Source organism: Aythya ferina (genome assembly GCF_964211825.1).
Source record: "Aythya ferina genome assembly, chromosome: 7".
Lineage (NCBI taxonomy): Eukaryota > Metazoa > Chordata > Aves > Anseriformes > Anatidae > Aythya > Aythya ferina.
This window is the reverse complement of record NC_140302.1, coordinates 9078344-9096119: the sequence shown is the minus strand read 5'-3', so window position 1 is coordinate 9096119 and position 17776 is coordinate 9078344. Positions and strand designations below refer to the sequence as shown.

The 17776-nt window shown below is 45.1% G+C and overlaps 1 long non-coding RNA gene across 1 annotated transcript in view; it reads right to left on the bottom strand.

Annotated features, from left to right (window-relative positions):
• The window catches only part of LOC311439514, a 131729-nt gene extending 118801 nt beyond the window's left edge, over positions 1–12928 (bottom strand). Inside the window, exon 1 of the long non-coding RNA XR_014694773.1 lies at positions 9662–12928. This is a non-coding gene — a long non-coding RNA (uncharacterized lncRNA). The remainder of the gene's footprint in view (positions 1–9661) is intronic.
• Positions 12929–17776: the final 4848 nt, after the last annotated feature.

Below are 17776 nucleotides of genomic sequence, written 5' to 3'. Positions count from 1 at the left end.
ACACTTATTCTTAACCTTAACCTTAGCTATAACCTAATGCTTACCCTTACCTTTCCCTAAACCTAACACTAAAATTAACCCTAACCATTACCCTTACACATACCCTTACCCTTACCCTTCCCATAGCTCATACCCTAACACATACTTCTACCCTTAACCTTACTGTTACTCTTACCTTTACTCTATCAGTTACCCTTACGCTTACCATTAACATAAACCTTACTCTTAACCTTACCCTTAACATAAGCCATAGAAAAACACTTACATGTTCACTTACGCTTACACTTACCCTAGCAATTATTCGTACAATTACCCTTACCCTTACACTTCCCCTTACCAAACCATTACCCTTACCCTTAACCTAACCCTTAACCTTACTCTTATCCTAACACTTACCCTTACCGTAACCCTTACCCTTTCTGCTACACTTTCCCTTAGCCTAAATCTAAACCTTACACGTACCCTTACCGTAACCCTCACCCTTACCATTATCCATACCCTTATTCTTAACCTTACCCTAACCCTTAGCTTTACACTTAAGGTTACCATTAACCTTACCCTTACCCTAACACTTATCCTGAACCTAACCCTTACCCTTACCTAAACCCTTACCCTGATCCTTACATTAACCCTAACCCTTCCCTAAACCTTACACTTACTCTTAACCTTAACCTTACCCTTACCCTTAACCTAATACTTACGCTTTCTTATCCGTCACCCTAACCCTGAAATTAACCCTAACCATTACCCTAACACTTACCCTTACCCTAACCCTAATCCTAACTCTAAACATTAACCTGACTTGTACACTTACCTTATCATTACACTTACCCTAACACTTACCCTTACCATAGCCCATAACCTAACTCATACTTCTACCCTTAAACTTACCGTTACACTTACCCTTACTCTACCCGTTACCCTTATGCTTACCCTTAACATAAACCTTACCCTTAACCTTACCCTTACCATAAGCCATACAGCAACACTTACAAGTACACTTAAGCTTACATTTACCCTTGCAATTACTCCTAAAATTACACTTACCCTTACCCTTACCCTTAGCCTTACCCTTACCATTACCCTTAGCCTTACCCATAACATTACGGTTACCCTTAATCTAACCTTAAACCTTACCCTTATCCTAACCCTTACCCTTTTTGCTACACTTGCACTTAGCCTAAATCTAAACCTTACACTTACACTTACCCTTACCCTCAATCTTACCATTACCCATGCCCTTTCTCTTACCCTTATCCTAACCCTTATCCTTACACTTACTGTTACCTTTAACATTACCCTTACCCTAACACTTACCCTAACACTTACCCTTACCCTATCACTTCCACTTATCCTTATCCATACCTTTACCCTTACCCTAAACCTTACCCTTAACCTAACCCTAATCCTAAACCTTACCTGAACCCTTATCCTGACGCTTACATTAACCCGAACACTTACCCTAAAACTTAAACTTACTCCTATCCTTAACCTTACCCTTAACCTAATACTAACCCTTACATTTCCCTCACCCTAACCCTAAAATTAACCCTAATCATTACCCTAACAATTACCCTAAACCTAACCCTAACCCTTACCCTGACCCGTACCCTTACCACAGAATCACACAGAATCACAGAATTTTCTAGGTTGGAAGAGACCTCAAGGTCATCGAGTCCAACCTCCAACCTAACGCTGACAGCCCTCCACTAAACCATATCCCTAACCTTATCCTTATCCTTACCAAACCATTACTCTTACCCTTAACCTAACCCTCAACCTTACCCTTATCCTAACACTTACACTTATTGTAACCCTTACCCTTTCTGCTACACCTACCCTTAGCCTAAATCTAAACCTTACACTTACCCTTAGCCTAAACCTCACCCTTACCATTACCCATACCCTTACTCTTACCCTTACCCTAACCCTTACCCTTACACTTACCGTTACCATTAACCTTACCCTTACCCTAACACTTACCCTTACCCTATCCCTTACACTTATCCTTATCCATACAACTTATCCTTAAACTAACACTTAACCTTAACCTAACCCTAAACCTTACTCCAGCCCTTACCCTGACCCTTACATTAACCCTTACCCTTACCCTAAACCTTAGACTTGCTCTTAACCTTAACCTTAGCTGTAACCTAATACTTACCCTTACGTTTCCCTCACCCTAAGCCTAAAATTAACCCTAACCATTACCCTAACAGTTACCCTAACCCTAACCCTTACTCAAACCCTTGCAACGACCCATACCCTTACACATACCCTTACTCTTACCCTTACCCTAACCCTTACCCTTACACTTCCCGTTACCATTAAGCTTACCCTTACCCTAACACTTACCCTTACCCTATCCCTTACACTTATCCTTATCCATACAACTTATCCTTAAACTAACACTTAACCTTAACCTAACCCTAAATCTTACCCCAACCCTTACGCTGACCCTTACATTAACCCCAACCCTTGCCCTAAACCTTACACTTACTCTTAACCTTAAGCTTACCCTTAAGCTTAACCTAATACTTTCCCTTTCTTATCCGTCACCCTAACCCTAAAATTAACCCTAACCATTACTCTAACACGTACCCTTACACTAAACCTAACCCTAAACCTTACTCTATCCCTTACCCTGACCCGTACCTTACCCTTACCCTTACCCTTACACTTACCCTAAACCTTACACTTATCATATAACATACCCTAACACACTACCATACACTTACCCTACCATACCCTAACACACCTAACATACACTTACCCTAGCAATTACTCGTACAATTACCCTTACCCTTAACCTTACCCTTACCCTTACCCTTGCCCTTACCCATACCATTACCCTTACCCTTAACGTAACCCTAAACCATACACTTCTCCTAACACTTACCCTTACCGTAACCCTTACCCTTTCTGCTACACTTACCCTTAGCCTAAATCTAAACCTTACCCTTACCGTTACCCTAACCCTAACACTTACCCTTACCATTACCCGTACACTTACTCTTACCCTTACCCTATATCTTAACCCTATCCTTACCCTGACCCTTACATTAACCCTAAACCGTACCCTAAACCTTACACTTACTCTTAACCTTAACCTTACCCTTAACCTTAACCTACTACTTACCCTTACCTTTCCCTCACCCTAACCCTAAAATTAACCCTAACCATTACCCTAACAGTTACCCTAACCCTAACCCTTACTCTAACCCTTACACTGACCCGTAGCCCTACACTTACCCGTACCCTGACACTTACCCTAACCCTTACCCTGACCATAGCCCATACCCTAACACATACTTGTACCCTTAACCATACTGTTACCCTTACCCTTACTCTATCCGTTACCCTTATGCTTACCATTAACATAAACCTTACTCTTAACCTTACCCTTACCATAAGCCATAGAAAAACACTTACATGTTCACTTACGCTTACACTTACCCTAACAATTACTCGTACAATTACCCTTACCCTTACCGTAAGCCTAAACCTTAACCTTATCCTAACGCTTACCCTTACCGTAACCCTTACCCTATCTGCTACACTTACCTTTAGGCTAAATCTAAACCTCACAATTAACCTCTTCCTTTACCCTCAAACTTACCATTACTCATACCCTTACTCTTACCCTTCCCCTAACACTTATCCTTACACTTACTGTTACATTTAACATTACCCTTACCCTAACCCTTACCCTTAACCTTACCCTAACCCTAAACCTTACTCCAGCCCTTACCCTGCCCCTTAGGGGAAGTGTAAGCGTAAGTGTACATGTATGTGTTGTTGTATGGCTTATGGTAAGGGTAAGGTTTATGTTAATGGTAAGCGTAACGGATAAAGCTAAGGGTAACGGTAAAGGTAACGTTAAGGGTACAAATATGTGTTAGGGTATTCCTTATGGTAAGGGTAAGGGATAGGGTTAGTATAAGGGTAAGTGTAAGTTTAAGGGTACGGGTCACGCTAAGGGCTAGAGTTAGGGTTAGGGTAAGGGTAAGTGTTAGGGTAATGGTTAGGGTTAATTTTAGGGTTAGGGTGACGGATAAGAAAGGGAAAGTATTAGGGTAAGGTTAAGAGTAAGTGTAAGGTTTAGGATACGGTTTAGGGTTAATGTAAGGGTCAGGGTAATGGCTGGGGTAAGGTTTAGGGTAAGTCTAAGAGTAAGTATACGGGTAATGGTAAGGGTAAGTTTTAGAATAAGGGTAAAGGTAAGGTTTAGATTTAGGCTAAGGGCAATGGATAGAGTAAGGGTAAGTGTAAGGGTAACGGTAAGGTTAAGGGTACAAGTATGTGTTAGGGTATGTTATATGGTAAGTGTAAGGTTTGGGGTAAGTGTAAGGTTTGGGGTAAGTGTAAGTATAAGGGTAAGTGTAAGGGTAAGGGTAAGAGTAATGGTAAGGGTTACAATAAGGGTAAGGGTGATTAAGGAGGTATTGGGGAGGCATTGGGGAGGCAAGGACAATCCCCAGACATGGACTGTATATCTCGAAACAAGACACTGAAACTCATGATAAGGAAGCGGCAGACGGACAGAGAAACAAACGTAAGGACTGTAAATCTCAAAACTGGACATTGGAATTCATTATAAAGATACAACAAACGGAAGAATTGGCAACAACCAGCTCTCGCAATTAAGAAACATGCCAATTCAGCAGATTCCTGACCAAAGGTGAAAAGTACACTGTGAGGAAGACTCGGGGTCTTCCTCCCAAAGACCCCTGCCCACGTCCCAAAGACCCCTGCCCACAATTCTTGGAAGGCTCTACGCAGGCGCAAGGTGCCAAAAGGCTAATTAGCATGAGAAGCGAGGGAAGGCGGGGATAGGTAATGCATATGTATAGGTGCTTGTAGAACATTGATAGATTGATTGTATAAATTCAAGACTGCTTTCCGCTTTAGGTATGCACGATAGGTGGAGAGATCCCCCGTGCATCCAGCGCTGCAATAAAGAATATACCACTTAAAGGAATTTCGGCTTCGATCTTTGAATTAATCTGGCACCCCAGACGGGACGACCTCTCTGCCGGACCGCAGGACCCGCTGGGGACAGGACTCCCTAGGGTACCCCCGGGATTTCCCGGAGGGACTCCTCGACTCACTGGATCACTGCGGAGGCAGACAAGGACCCCATCATTGTAAGTGAGTATATTCTTTATTCTGGTTTGGTTTTCTGGTAGACCGGTCATCTGGGACTGTCCAGTAAGTCGGAAGGTGACTTCTGCAGGACAGTATTTGGTATTTACTTTGTGGTTAGTACCACAAGTATATCTGGGGACCTTGGGGTCCATCTGTATCTGGAACTGTCTGTAAGTCAGAAGGTGATCTTCTGCGAGGCAGTGTTTGGTATATACTTTGTGGTTAGCACCATAAGTATATGTTTGGGGACCTTAAGGAAGGAGCTCGCTTTAAGGTCCATCTGGAATTGTGTTGTCTATTTCGGTTTTCTGACTCATGGAGTATGGTATTTAACTCTGGTTATTGTTACTGCGATTTTGGCTATTTTCCTGGTGGTAATAGTAGGTTCGTGGCATTGTTATAAGAAAGATATCATTACGGTGTTACACAGTTCGGTTTTCTGACTTATCGCATGTGGAATTTGACTCTGACTATTGTTATTGTGATTTTGGCAATATTGCTGGTAATAGTAGTTTTGTGACATCGCTACTGAAAGATAATGCGTGCCCATGTTTCTGTGAGTGATACGTTTTGTGATACGCTTTTGCAAGTAACGTGTATTCTGAAAGTGTAAACTGGAAAATGGGGGGGCAAACAAGCAGTGAAATTTTAAAGAAAAGTGTGTTAGGATGTGTTTTAAGTCACTGGAAGGATATTGGAGGATCTGCCGGTGGAAGTGTGAACAGGAAAACATTGATAAAATATCGTAATCAGTGGTGGCTGCTTTATAAGCTGGAATGTGGAGAAAAGTGGCCCCTAAATGGAACTTTAAACTATAATATTTTGCTACAGTTAATGTTGTTTCTTGAGAAGCAGAACAGGATGAAATGTTGTATACTGATGTTTCAGCATCTTGGTGGGAAAAGGTACGGAATTAAGTTGGCCCCTGACTGAGCCTTTGATGTTGGCATTAGAGAAGTACAGGCTGGAGAAAGATAAAGGAAGTGTTAAAAGGGTTGTTGAAAGTGTTAAAGGTGTTTGAAGTTGAATGAGCAGGGAAAGAGGATGTAGGCATTATCTAAGTAACAGTCTAGAAGTTTTGGTATATTTGCATATTTGCTGTGGTGTTTGTTCAGTTTCCCAAGCATCGGGGAGGGGGAACAGCCTGCTCCACCAGGGGCCTCTCCAGCGGCCGCAGGGGGGCTTGGAACTGGCAGCGGGAAAAAGGGTAAATATTTGGACAGATTCTAAATATACATTCGGCGTGGTACATGCTCATGGAGCAATTTGGAAAGAACATGGATTGCTGACCGCTCAGTGAAAACACAAAGTATGCTGAAGAAATTTTAAAATTGTTAGAGGCTGTAAAACAACCAGAAAAGGTAGCTATCATGCATTGTCAGGGACACCAAAAGGGGAACACCGATTTTGAAATTGGAAATCGATTGGCAGAGGCTAAGCAGGCAGCTGAAATAACTGAGGTGAAGGCATTGTCTTTGATACCAGACGGTAAAATCCAAACTATATCCAAATTATACAAAAGAAGACTTAAAATTAATTGAAGATTTGAAAGGTAAAATGAAACCAGATGGATGAGTATATTTAAAAGATAACCACATAGTAATACCCTCTAGTTTGACATGGCCCATAGTTCTTACAGAACACAATAAAACGCATTGGGGAGCTGGCACACTGCATAAGAGCCTGAGTCAGACATTAGTGGGACGATATGATAAAACAAGTAACTCAACAATGTAGCATTTGCTTACACAATAACCCCAATACCAAGAATAGAATAAAATTTGGAATAATCGGTAAAGGAAATTATTCGGGGCAACAGTGGCAAATTGATTTTTCAGAACTCCCTAGAAAAGGGGGATATCATTATTACTGGTTCTGACTGACACGTTTTCAGGAAGGCCTGAAGCCTTTCCCTGTCGAACAAACAAAGCAAGAGAAGTGGTTAAAGTCTTGTTAAATGAAATAATACCATGCTTTGGGATTCCAGTAGCAATGTCTTCTGATAGAGTTTCACATTTTTGTGCACAAGTGGTAGAACAGATAAGTAAGATTCTAAAGATAGATTGGCAACTGCATACTCCTTATAGACCACAGGCAAGTGGACAGGTAGAAAAAATGAACCATTTAATTAAATAATAAATAGCTAAAATTGGATAAGAAGCTAATTTGTCATGGCCTCAATCCCTCCCTTTAGCATTACTTGGAATTAGAGTTAAACCTAGAATAAAAGGGAATTTGAGTCCCTTCAAAATCTTATATGGAAGGCCATAGCAATTTCTATTTAGTGGAGAGGACCTAACGCAGTTAGGATCAGAATATTTATATGCTTATATAACTGAACTTCAGAAACAATTAAATAAAGTACATACATTTGTTTTAGGGACCAGGGCTAGAGGGTTGGATCAACCAATCCACCCCTTTAAGCTCGGGAATTATATATATATATAAAGACTTTTTCAGGACAACCCCTACAGGAAAAATGGAAGGAAAGTGGATGGGACCATACCAAGTATTACTGACAACACACACCGCCATTAAGATTAAGAAGCAAGCAGCTTGGATCCACAATTCAAGGGTGAAGAAGGTCCCGGCGAGGATATAGACAACCACTCCAATTGGACCAACAAAATTACGGTTTTCCAGATCCTAATGATTGCAGGGGTGCGGTTCTCGGATTCGGGGTGGGCAACTTGGGATGAGAACTTACACCTGACCTTAATACAAACAATTTCTCAAGTAACTAATAAGACGAACTGTTGGGTATGCACCCATCTGCCACAGCATGGGAATAAGGGTACACTGTGAGGAAGACTCGGGGTCTTCCTCCCAAAGACCCCTGCCCACATCCCAAAGACCCCTGCCCACAATTCTTGGAAGGCTCTACGCAGGCGCAAGGTGCCAAAAGACTAATTAGCATGAGAAGCGAGGGAAGGCGGGGATAGGTAATGCATATGTATAGGTGCTTGTAGAATATTGATAGATTGATTGTATAAATTCAAGACTGCTTTCTGCTTTGAGTATGCACGATAGGTGGAGAGATCCCCCGTGCATCCAGCGCTGCAATAAAGAATATACCACTTAAAGGAATTTCGGCTTCGATCTTTGAATCAAAGCCCCCCAAAACACAGGCCCCTACAGTGTACAGGCAGCTCCCAGCCACCCCCAGATGCTGGCCCCAAAGTTGTACAAACAGCTCCCACCCCCCCCCCCAGACGCAGGCCCCAAGCCCCGCCCCCAAACACAGGCCCCTACAACCAGCACCCAACCCCCTACCCCCGATGCCAGCCCCAAAGGTGTAGAAGCAGCTCCAAACCTCCTCCCTCAACCCAGGCTCCAACAGTGTACAAGCAGCTCCCAACCAACCCTCCCCTTCCCCCTCCCACCCACCCCCAACCGCTCCCCCTCTACCCCCCCCCCCCCCCCCTCCCCCCCCGACACAGGCTCCAAAGGAATACAAAGAGCTCCCACCCCTTCCCCAGACGCAGGTCTCAACCCCCCCTGCACCCAGAAGCAGGCCCCAAAGGTGTACAGTCAGCTCCCAACCCCCTCAATGCTGGCCCCAAGGGTCTACAAGCAGCTCCCCTCTTGTCCCCAGATACCGGCCCCCAGACACAGACCCCAAAAGCCTAATCACAGGCCCTGAACTCTGGAGGCAGGCTCCAAAACCCAGGACAAAGCCCCAGTGGTTCCAGACAGGGCCCAAATCCCAGACACAGGCCTCAAACGCTAAACATATGCCAAGAAAAGTATTAGTGCTGGTGCCAAATGTTACAGACAGGCCCAAAAGCCCGAGATGCACAAGGCTGAGATGTAACTTGGCTTTCTGAATTACTGGAAAGCAGCTTTCATTCTCAGATAATTGTGTGCAGGCTAGATAGGATGGGGCTTCAGGCACCACTTCACCTGAGGAAACACACTGCCATCAGGCACCGCTGTGCCAGACAAGCTTTTTCTGCTAGAACACCCTACTCAGATGCACTGTGGCATTCAAGTGAACTGCTTTCATGCAAATATAATGACTGATGTTACAACCCACCTTGCCTGTGGCACCTGATGAACAGAAGAGTAAGCCACCGCAGCGCTTCAAAACCATCCCTGCACGTGCCGCTCCTTGTCGCTCTCTGGCCTTATCTCATATCCTTAGTCACTTCTGTGGAGAGCCTGCCACGGCACCTGCAAAGCAAGACGGACACCTTTCATAGTCACCTTGTGCTACTTGGTTGTTCTGCTCCAACCCAGCTCATGACCAGTGCAGTTTGCTCCTTGGAGCCTGTGTGAGACACCTGTGAAAGAAAAAGAAATGCATAGGCCGATGCAGCATCGAAAGACACAGCACAAGTAGGTAAGTTACTCTTGTCTGCTCCCTTACCTCTGCCGCTTACCAGCCCCCGAGGCAGATGCTTCAATCTACCCTCTTCAAACAGCTACAACACCTCTAAAAGACAAAGAGGGGATGCTTAGAGGAACAGTGAGACCTACAACACAACAACTGCTACATCTGTTCCTCACTCACCTTGCCAGAGGCAGCTCTGCGTGTGACGTCCCAGGTTGTACACTGCATTACCTAACCCTTACCGTAACCCTTACCGTAACCCTTCTTGTAATACACAATAAATGTTTGTTCATTGTCTTTTGTATTATAAAACAAGGAGTTCCGTTTGAGGAGCAGGAGTTGCAAAAGCTCCCTGCTGAAGTAAGATGTATAATACTTGGCTAGACACTATGAAAATTCTTTTGCTTAATGTAACAAAAAAGAGAACCCCCTCCCCTTCTCTCCTTCTGCATCTCAGTTGCCTCTTTTGTTCAAAGACACTGCTGCAAAGTTCATGTAACCATCTCCTGATAAGTTGCTAAACTAGTGTATCAACATCCTGCATTCCTGTCTCACGCTGGGCCAACATGACCAAATAAAAAAAGAAGTTGAACCACAACGCGGAGGAAGACTACGGCCTTCATCTTCACGACCACCAGAGGGACAGAGACGACCCCCTAGCAACAGTGCGCGCAGTCGCAGAATACACCAGGATGTGCTGCGTAATCCTGAAATCACCAAGATATAAAAAGGGACCGTGGGGAGGGTGAGGTGTGCGCCGTTGGCGGAGCCGAGACTCCCCGGCCGCCCAGCGCTGTTTTGCTTGCTGTTGCTTACTCAATAAATTCCTTTCTATTATTAATGCAATGCTCTCTGAAAATTAATTAAGGGGGCAACTTATAACAAATTTGGTGCCGTGACTCGGATGAAGGCAATCTGATTGAAAGACCTTCGGAGGGGGCGCCCCGCTGATTTCAGCGGCCTTCGCTAGGACTGCTTTCATTCAAATCCTTCACCGACGAACTCTAAATTCGGCAGCAAGCAAATAAAGCCGGCAACCCCTAGTAATCTTTGTGCACGAAGACTGAACGAAGACTCAGGAGTGAGTAAGTATAGGCCGGTGATCCGTTCGGTTGGGGTTGGGTATCCTGGAGCGTGTCGTTGTGAGACGTCCAATTGCGGACGAAGCGAGTGCGGACCCCTCGGTAGTGCGGTTCCCACATCCCGCAAGGGACTGGGCCACGAAAAGGGGGAAGCGATTTGTGTGTGTGTGAAGGCGCTCCAGAAGATGGGACAGAAGAAGAGTAAGCCTTCTGGTCCCATGGGTGGGGTAACGTCTGATGTTAGGTTACCCCAGGATTAATGATTAAAAATTGGCAGGATTCCCCTTTTAGGCGGGGAAGGAATAAAGTAAAAATGATACATTATTGTGTTGAAGTTTGGGGTGGTAAACAGATTCGAGGAGACCACCTTTACTGGCCCGTATTTGTGTCCTTTGAAGATTGGGTTTGCCAGGCCCTAAATATTTATGTAAACTCAAAAGAACCTTTTAGTTTGGAAGAAAGTGAATATGCACATTTGTGGATCAGCTCAGAAACTCGAGCCAATTTATATCCTCTAAAAGAAAAAGGAGGGGATGGGAGGCACAAGAAAAACTGAGAATTAGAGATCCCAGCCCCACTGCCTCCCTATATTCCACCACCCCCACCTGCAGCCCCTCTGACTCCCGGGCTTCTTTATCTGCAACCCCAAGGAGATGCCAATAACAACTCTGATTCTAGCACTCAGGGCCCAGTGACTAGGAATATGTGGCAGTCCCCATTAACTCCGGGGACGTCTGAGATTTTAAGAAAGAGACAGGAGGAGGGTAAGCGATCTTTAATGCCAACTGACATAATGTTTGCAGCTGCTGAGGAATAATTCTAACTGGAATAATAACTGTACATTGTATATTGTATATATAAAAGCCCGGGCATTTTTGTTAAAGTGTTCTTTTATACATATGTTAATATGTAAATATGTAAATATAAGAACTGCCATTGAGGTGTATGTCTAAGGGAACAAAATTTGCCCAGGCATATTATCGGCTCATCAGGTTTAAATGTCCCCAGTGTAATTGTCTACAGGCAGTTAATTTACAGTGGTCTGTTTTTACTTGTGTATCTGTATATTGTGGATTTTGGAGGGATTGGGATTGACTAGTAAAGAGCTTCTAGGAAAACGGTGGAATATTAACCACTGTAGATTACAATAGGAAAAGTTCAAAGCAAAGAAATCCCGAGGAAAAGCCTCCTAGGATGTATACTAACACATTGGAGGGATATAGTGGGGTGAGAGGGTACAGAAAGTAAAAGAACCCTTATCAAATATTGTAATCAGTGGTGGCCACTTTATAAACTAGAGGATGGAGCGGAGTGGCCCCTAAATGGAACTACTAATTATAACACCATATTACAGTCAATGTTGTTTTTGTGGAAAGAAGGAAAACAGGATGAAATGTTGTATATTGATGTTGTTTCTGCATCTTGGAGGGAAAACGTACGGAATTAAGTTGGCCCCTGACTGAGCCTTTGATGTCGGCATTAGAAAAGTAAAGGCTAGGGAAAGATAAAGGAAGTGTTAAAAGGTTTGTTGAAAGTGTTAAAGGTATTCAAAGTTGAATGAGCAGGGAAAGGTGATGTAGGCATTATCTAAGTAACAGTCTAGAAGTTTTGGTATATTTGCATATTTGCTGTGGTGTTTGTTCAGTTTCCCAAGCATCGGGGAGGGGGAACAGCCTGCTCCACCAGGGGCCTCTCCAGCGGCCGCAGGGGGGCTTCGGCTCCAGCGCCTGGAGCGCCTCCTCCCCCTCCTTCTGCACTGACTTTGGTGTCTGCGGGGGGGTTTCTCGCTCTCCCAGCCGCTGTTGAGCAGCAGGTTTTTGTTTGTTTCTTTGTTTGTTTGTTTTCGTGGATGTGCTCTCACAGAGGCATGGACTGTGTTGCTATGGCTTGGCTCTGGGCAGCAGTGGGCCCCTTTAGGGCCAGATGAAATTGTCCCTTATCTACCACGGGGAGGTTTCTGTTTTTGTTTTGTTTTGCTTTGTTTTGTGTTTTTTTTTTTTCACGGGGGCTGCCACTGCAGTTTCGCACCCCCACACCCCTCACACCCCCCGAACCTTGCCATCAAACCCAATACACTGGGGCAGCTAAGTCATTATTGACTTGTAAAGTATCAGGGATTAAATTAACTAATGAAACCCTAAATGTGATGGGGATAGAAGGGACTGGGATAACAGTGCCACTTTTGGGGGATACCAAGCTGAGACTAGGGGATAAAATGATCACGGGGCAATTATTGTATGTATCCAAGGCAGAAACTAACTTGTTGGGAAGAGATTTGATGACTAAATTGGGCATTCAACTAGTAAATTGTTAGACTGGAATAACAGTGTTATTAATGGAGTGCTCTCTGGCCCTGAGAGCAAATGTACATGTATATTCACCTCTGACTGGAAAGACCCTGAAATGGGGGCGGAAGCAACAATATAGGTGGACAATTTTACCTCAGGGGTTTACAGGGCCACCTATCTATTTGGGTAAATTCTAAAAAAGATTTTGGGGCAATTACAACCTCCCAAGGAGGTATTAATGTTACAAATATGTGGATCATTTTAAGGAAAATCGATACTCCCTGATGGGAGAGAAATGCTGAATAAAGTGATAATGAGGCAAATATTAACTGTTTTACATCAGAAGAATCATTGGGAGGTGCAAGCAATGTGTGATGTTGTTCTAAGAAAGCATGTCTGTGTAGCAATATATACTTTAGGGAAGCACACATGCAGAGGATGTACTATATGTCAAAAGGTAAATAAAAAGGTCTTCTGTAACCTATCTAGAGCGGGACGGGAGCCAGGGCTTTGACCTTTCCAAAGTATACAGGTAGACTTTACTGAGTTACTTGTTTGGCCTAATTGACCACCTGACTGAATGGGTGTAAAGCTTTACTGCAAGGATTAAAGCAGGCCTTAGAGATTGAGTGGGATTTTCACAGCCCTTGGCACCCCTCCTCTTCTGGAAAGGTAGAGCAAATGAATGGTGAAATTAAGAAACAGCTAAGAAAACTTGTGCTGGAAACTAAGGCTTCTTGGGTAAAATGCTTACCCCTTGCACTGTTAAACATATGGACGCAGCCCAGAACTGATATAGGAATTTCTCCTTTTGAAATGCTATATGGTATGCCCTATGACTCGGAATTGCCACTTGATCACCCTCAATTCTAATTAAGACTTGGAAAGAGACTTTTTTAACACCACTATGGGGAAGGCCCCTATGTTGTTTTGCTTACCACAGAAACGGCTATTCGAACTGCGGAGAAAGGATGGACGCATGCCGGCCGAGTGAAAGGACCAATCCGGGAACGTAAATGGGAGGCAGCTCCAGGCCCTGACGACTTGAAGCTGACGCTAAGACGGACTCGATAAGTATTGTGTATTATCTGTGTATCGTGGGAAGGGGAGGAGGCCCTGTTTCGAAGGCTCCCTAGTAGGTTCCCCTGAAGAACACTGCTGCTGCCAAGAAGAACCGATACCTTGTAGTTCGCTGCAACCAAACTGACAAGCGAGGCAGAGAAGTGAAAACGGTGGGGGACGGAGGGGCCGACAATTTAGATGGGCTCCGACCACCTCCTACGATACATGGGAGTCAGTATCATCGTTTTGGTCAGCTATGGGTCTGCGCATCCCCACCAGCCTTTTAAATGGAGCTTAATCAGATGGGAGGATCAATTCATCATCCAGCAAACAACGACAGCGGGTGCTCCCAGTTTCCGCATCACATTATGTGACCTGGCGTCAGTGCAGCCATGCTTTAACCGATCAGGATTTTATTTCTGCCCAAGTTCTAACCCAGGAAAGGTGTACTGTAATTATCCAAACGCATATTATTGTGCATACTGGGGGTGTGAAACCATTGATACGGACTGGACACTCGGGGCTGGTCGGAATAAATTCTTACAAGTGGGATATGGGCCGCAAGATTGTAATTGACAAGTGGATCCTCGTTACAGGTGGCAAGGGCATGGTATAGGGTATACAGGAACCTTCCATGGAAATGAAGAAATTTGCAAGGTTCTATATATAAATATAACAAACTTGGACGATACTAGCTGGGTACTAGGAAAAATGTCAGATTTTACGAACACGGAACAGATAGGGGAGGACTCATACTAATAAAAAGGAGGATGCTGATAGGCAGTAGGACCAAATGAGGTATTGTCAGAAAGTGTCCAGGGAATCCAGCCTGCGGAAAATACTACAGTGCCAACCCTCAGCAGCCCTATGAGCTCAGGTGATAATTATACCAAGGATTCTATACCACCCTGAGGATTGTATGTATACCCAGCACACAGTGGCAAGTTACCATCTGGAAAGACGGGAACCATTCACGGCTCTAACTTCGGCCACCCTAATAATCCTGGGAGGAGCTGGAGTGGGGACCGGGGTAGCCTCGTTGGTTAAACAAAATCAAGAATTTACTTCCTTACACATTGCTGTGGACGAGGACCTGACACAAACTGAACAATCCATCTCGGCCCTGGAAAATCTATCAGGTCACTTTCAGAGGTAGTATTACAAAATCGTAGGGGATTAGATTTGGTTTTATTTTTTTTTTACAACAGGGTGGGCTGTGTGCAGCCCTGAAAGAGGAGTGCTGTGTGTATGCTGATCACACTGGAGTGGTAAGAGATACAATGGCAAGACCCAGGGAAGGGTTGAAAAAAAAAAAAAGGAAACGGGAGAATGAAGCCTGACAGAGCTGGTACGAATCTTGGTTTAATTATTCACCTTGGCTTACTACTTTATTATCAACAATAACAGGACCTTTCTTGTTATTAATAATAGCACTAACTTTTGGACCATGTATTTTTAATAAATTGATTGCGATTGTAAAGGGACATTTAGAAGCGGCACATCTAATGCTCATACATGCCAAATACGAGCCAATAAGTACCAACAAAGGAATCAAGGAAACATTAGTTCTTAGTAGCCAGGCATTGCAGAGATTCAATGAACAAAATGAGTAACTAAAAGAAAAAGGAGGGATTGTAATACACAATAAATGTTTGTTCATTGTCTTTTGTATTATAAAACAAGGAGTTCCGTTTGAGGAGCAGGAGTTGCAAAAGCTCCCTGCTGAAGTAAGATGTATAATACTTGGCTAGACACTATGAAAATTCTTTTGCTTAATGTAACAAAAAAGAGAACCCCCTCCCCTTCTCTCCTTCTGCATCTCAGTTGCCTCTTTTGTTCAAAGACACTGCTGCAAAGTTCATGTAACCATCTCCTGATAAGTTGCTAAACTAGAGTATCAACATCCTGCATTCCTGTCTCACGCTGGGCCAACATGACCAAATAAAAAAAGAAGTTGAACCACAACGCGGAGGAAGACTACGGCCTTCATCTTCACGACCACCAGAGGGACAGAGACGACCCCCTAGCAACAGTGCGCGCAGTCGCAGAATACACCAGGATGTGCTGCGTAATCCTGAAATCACCAAGATATAAAAAGGGACCGTGGGGGGGGTGAGGTGCGCGCCGTTGGCGGAGCCGAGACTCCCCGGCCGCCCAGCGCTGTTTTGCTTGCTGTTGCTTACTCAATAAATTCCTTTCTATTATTAATGCAATGCTCTCTGAAAATTAATTAAGGGGGCAACTTATAACAAAAGGGAGGCCCCAAAGACCCCCAAATGGAGGCTCCTAGAGTGAACAAGCACCTCCCAACTCCCCCAGGCACAGGCACCCTCCCCCCAAACACAGGCCACAAAGGTGTATAAACAGCCCAGACCCCCCTTCAAGACCCAGGCCCCTATAGTGTACAAGCAGCTCCCAACCACCCACAGATGCAGGCCCCAACCCCTCTCAAAAGGGAGGCACCTAGAATGCATGAGCAGCTCCCAACCCCCCTAAACATAGGTCCAAAAGTGCACAAGCAGCTCCCAACCTCCCTCAAATACAGACCCCAAAAGTGTACAAGTAGCTCCCCCCCAGAGACAGGACCCAAAGGTGTACAACCAGTTCCCAACACCCCTGAGACACAGCCCCCAACCCCCCCCCCCAGACACAGGACCCCAAATTCTACAAGCAGCTCCCAACCCCTGCAAGGCAGGCCCCCGACCCTATACAAGCAGCTCCCAACCCTCCCCCCCGCCCTGAGGGAGGCCCCCAAGCCCCCCCAAACACAGGCCCCTACAGTGTACAGGCAGCTCCCAGCCACCCCCAGATGCTGGCCCCAAAGTTGTACAAACAGCTCCCAGCCACCCTGCAGAAACAGATTCCTACATTGTACAAGCAGTTCCCAGCCCCCTAGACACAGGCCCTGACCCCCCAGAGATGCAGGCCCCAAAGGTGTACAAGCAGCTCCCACCCCCCCCCCCAGACGCAGGCCCCAAGCCCCGCCCCCAAACACAGGCCCCTACAACCAGCACCCAACCCCCTACCCCCGATGCCAGCCCCAAAGGTGTAGAAGCAGCTCCAAACCTCCTCCCTCAACCCAGGCTCCAACAGTGTACAAGCAGCTCCCAACCAACCCTCCCCTTCCCCCTCCCACCCACCCCCAACCGCCCCCCCTCTACCCACCCCCCCCCCCCTCCCCCCTCCCGACACAGGCTCCAAAGGAATACAAAGAGCTCCCACCCCTTCCCCAGATGCAGGTCTCAACCCCCCCTGCACCCAGAAGCAGGCCCCAAAGGTGTACAGTCAGCTCCCAACCCCCTCAATGCTGGCCCCAAGGGTCTACAAGCAGCTCCCCTCTTGTCCCCAGATACCGGCCCCCAGACACAGACCCCAAAACATAAGCCATAGAAAAACACTTACATGTTTACTTATGCTTACACTTACCCTAGCAATTACTCGTACCATTACCCTTACCCTTACACTTACCCTTACCTAACCATTACCCTTACCCTTAACCTAACCCTCAACCTTACTCTTATCCTAACACTTACCCTTACCGTAACCCTTACCCTTTCTGCTACACTTTCCCTTAGCCTAAATCTAAACCTTACACGTACCCTTACCGTAAACCATTAAGCTTACCCTTACCCTAACACTTACCCTTACCCTAACCCTAACCCTCATCCTAACTCTAAACCTTACCCTGACTTGTACACTTACCCTTATCCTTACACTTACCCTAAACCTTACCCTTACCATAACCCATACCCTACAACATACTTCTACCCATAACCTTTTCCGTTACACTTAACCTTACTCTATCCGTTACCCTTACACTTACACTTAACATAAACCTTACCCATAACCTTACCCTTACCATA